Here is a 3972-nt window from a genome sequence, read left to right on the forward strand (position 1 = left end):
ATTTATAGATTTTGGGCCACACGGCCATGGCACACGCCCGTGTTCCCTAATTTTTGCTCGTGTGTTTCGCGTTTTTCATATTTGGGCGCGCCAGAAATTTGTCCCAAGCCAGTGTACCTTGGGCGTATGGGTTCACACGGCCATGTCGCACGACTGCGTCTAGCTTCATTCGCTTCTCCCACGCCCGTGTCAATCTAACCAGTTCGACCACTGGTGTGTCACACGTCCGTGCTAGTTTCTCAGTTTCAACCATAGGTCTTCCACACGGGCGTGTCGTACACCCATGTTGTTTTGGCAGGCTCGACCACGGCCATGTCGCACGGTCGTGGCATTTTATCGCAGCCCGTGTTTGGGGAAATCCTTGCCCTATTTTCATAGGGCCATAAGCACGCCCGTGTGATTGGCCGTGTCTCTGTGGAAAACCTGTGTTAGAGAGCTCCGTTAGTAAGTTAGATGTTGAAGACTAAATTTTAATGAAGTTAATACAGTTAGTGCTCGGGTTGCCTCCCAAGAAGCACTTATTTATAGTCTAAGCTCGACTTACCTCTCTGTTGAATGATCATGGTGGTTCGAGGAGTTTATACTCCTCATTCCTGCTATCAATCATAAAATAAGGTTTTAAACAAGTGTTGTTTACCTTAAAAGTGCCGAACTTGGGATGACTCACCTCACCGTACCGAATGGAAAAATGCTGAGTACCATAAGAGGGATTTCTTCATTCAGTGTGGTAGTGACAATGTGGGGATCTACGGTATCTAATAAGACTTTATCTCCAATTTTAAGTTGATTTGGAGAGATATCAAGCTCGTCTTGGCATAGTTTTGGTTTATCGTGTGTTCTCGGTTTATGTGTTCGCCATTCATCTATCTCCTCTATTTGCAGCCTTCGTGCTTCATGAATAGATCCTTTACTATTGTTTGAGAGTAGCTCATGTACTTCCTTCAGACTTATCTCCTGAAAAGTGGGTTGTATCATGTGGTTAGTTTTAATGGAATGGTTTAGATGATCACCTTCAATTTTCGATGTGTTGTCAGAATTGTGAGCTTGAAGCGTGAGTGTGTCATCTCCTACGCGAAGCGTGAGCTCACCTGTGCCAACATCAATAATTGTTTTTGCAGTTGCTAAAAAGGGCCTTCCCAGAATTAAAAGAGTGTTGCTATCCTCCTCTATGTCTAAAACAATGAAGTCAATGGGAAATATAAACTTATCGATTTTTACTAGCACATCTTCAATAATACCCCTAGGAAATCTTATAGTTTTAGCTGCTAGTTGAATGCTCATCCTAGTCTGTTTGGGTTTCCCGAGACCTAGTTTCTTATACATTTTATAAGGCATGACGTTGATACTAGCCCCTAAATCAGCTAATGCATTATTAACATCTAAACTACCAATTAAGCAAGGAATCGTAAAACTCACTGGATCTTTTAGTTTGTTCGGTAGCTTATTTTTCAAAATAGCTGAGCACACTGCGTTTAGCTCCACATGCGATGCCTCGTCCAACTTCGACTTATTTACTAAAAGCTCTTTTAAGAATTTCATTGCGTTTGGCATCTGTGATAGGGCTTCAATAAACAGTAAGTTAATATGTAAATTTTTTAAGAGTTTAAGGAATTTACCAAATTGTTCATCTAAGCGATTTTCCCTTATCGTGTTGGGGTATGGCACATGAGGTATATTTTGACATTCACCGTTTTGTTTTTATTGTTATCTACCTTACCTTGACCTTTACTTACCACAGTTTCTTGCCTCGGTTCTAGTTCAGGCTCAAAAACTCCTTATTCATCTTGAATATTAATTACATTTAGCTGTTCCCTTGGGTTGGGTTTAGTATTACTTGGCAAGCTACCTTGTGGTCGTTTGGAAATTATTTTAGAAAGCTGGCCTATCTGAGTTTTTAGCCCTTGGATCGACGCTTGTTGATTTTTACGTGCTGTCTCGGTGTTCTGGAAATGAGTTTCTGACACTGAAATAAACTTTGAGAGTATCTCTTCAAGGTTCGGCTTCTTTTCCTGTTGGTAGGGTGGTTGTTGGTAGCCTGAAGTGGTTGTGGTCTTTGATTTCCTTGACCGCTCCACGAGAAATTGGGGTGGTTCCTCCAACCTGCATTGTAAGTGTTACTATATGGATTGTTTTGAGGTTGAGGATTATTACCCATGTAGTTTAATTGCTCGTTATCCATGTTGTAGCCATAAGGTTGGTATTCCGAATGGTTTGTTCCACCTCAACTTGCTTCGCACTGCATTACTAGGTGAACCTGTGAAGAACTAAGAAAACCATCAATCTTTTTATTTAAGAGTTCTACCTGATTAGAGAGCATGGTGACTGAATCGATGTTATAAACGCCGACTGTTTTCGTTGGCTTTTTCATCATGACTTGCCACTGATAGTTATTCAGTGACATCTCCTCTATAAACTCATAGGCATCTTCAGGTGTTTTATTATGGATGGTTCCGCCAGCAGCTACGTCAACCATTTGTCGAGTAGAAGGATTCAGGCCATTATGGAACGTTTGAACCTGTAGCCAAAGCGGTAACCCATGGTGAGGGCACCTTCTCAAAAGGTCCTTGTATCTCTCCCATGCATTGTAGAGTGTTTTAAATCCATCTGCACAAAAGAAGAGATATCATTACGTAATTTAGCCGTTTTAGCCGGCGGAAAATATTTTAGTAAAATTTTTTCGATCATTTGTTCCCATGTAGTAACTGACCATCATGGTAACGAGTTCAACCATTTTTTAGCTTTGTTCCTTAATGAAAAAGGGAATAACCGAAGACGAATGGCATCATCAGAGACACCATTAATTTTAAATGTATCGCATAGTTCTAAGAAGTTGGCTAAATGAGCGTTGGGATCCTCATCCTACAAATCATCAAACTGAGCAAATTGCTGTATCATTTGAATAGTGTTAGGTTTTAATTCAAAAGTATTTGCAGCTACAGTAGGTCTAACTATGCTTGATTCAGTTCCTGTTAAAGAAGTTTTAGCATAATCATACATAGTGCGTGGAGCAAGATTTTGATTAAACGCAATTGCAGGAGGTAGTTGATTGCCTTGGTTTTCAGCCATCTCTTCGGTTGGGGGTTGAGTATCGTCTTCTTGCTTATTCTCTGTGTATCTTAAGCTTCGCCTTATTTCTTTTAAATTTCTGTGAACTGTGCGATCGATTTCTTCGTCAAAAAGTAATGGTCCTGACGGGTTTCTTCCAGTCATAAACTATAAAATCTGCCAAGAGAAGGAAAAAATAAATTAATAAATAATAATAATAAAATTAAATTAAATTGCAAGAAAAATAAATGGCTAAAGTAATAAAAATTGAGCGTTCCTAATATCTTAGTTCCCCGGCAACGGCGCTAAAAACTTGATCGCGTGATTTCCTGATAGGTTTTAAATATTTATAATTACTCATTCTTGAACTAACTATTATCGTGATGTAGGCAAGTGTACCTATCGAACAGTAGTATAGTTTTAGCAAGACCGGATTGCTGAACCCAAAGGAACTAAAAGTACTAGTAATGACTGTCTTTTTATTATCTAGCCTAAGAATAAAGAGGTTTTTGTTTTAACTAACTAATTATCTAAACTAAGAACGCACAGAGAATGGAATTGGGGAATTGCGTTTGGAAAAATCGATTGAATGAAGACAATACCTAAGGAAAAATCCACCTAGACTGTACTTGTTATTCTGGCTCCGAATTGAACGATTTATTCATTTAACTTGTTCTGTAGAGATCCCTAAGTTATGTTGTTATCCCTATTCAAGACTAATAACGTCTAATCCTTAGATTGAATAACCGAGACTTTTCTCTAATTAACACTCTAGGGTTGCATTAACTCGATCTATGGATCCCCTTATTAGGTTTCACCCTAATCCGGCAAAATCTTGTCACCCTATGTCTAGGCGCACAATCAACTCCGCTTAATTATGACAAATGTACTCTTAGACAGGGTCTATTCCTTCTCTGAATAAGAGCT

General features: G+C 39.3%; 1 non-coding gene across 1 annotated transcript; it reads left to right on the forward strand.

Annotated features, from left to right (window-relative positions):
• The first annotated feature begins 2531 nt into the window (after positions 1-2531).
• LOC121212873 (small nucleolar RNA R71) lies at positions 2532-2637 on the forward strand. The gene has a single exon (XR_005908245.1). It is a non-coding gene; the product is annotated as a small nucleolar RNA R71 (small nucleolar RNA).
• The last annotated feature ends 1335 nt before the right edge of the window (positions 2638-3972 follow it).

This window comes from Gossypium hirsutum, chromosome A13 (assembly GCF_007990345.1).
Source record: "Gossypium hirsutum isolate 1008001.06 chromosome A13, Gossypium_hirsutum_v2.1, whole genome shotgun sequence".
In the NCBI taxonomy this organism is placed as follows: domain Eukaryota; kingdom Viridiplantae; phylum Streptophyta; class Magnoliopsida; order Malvales; family Malvaceae; genus Gossypium; species Gossypium hirsutum.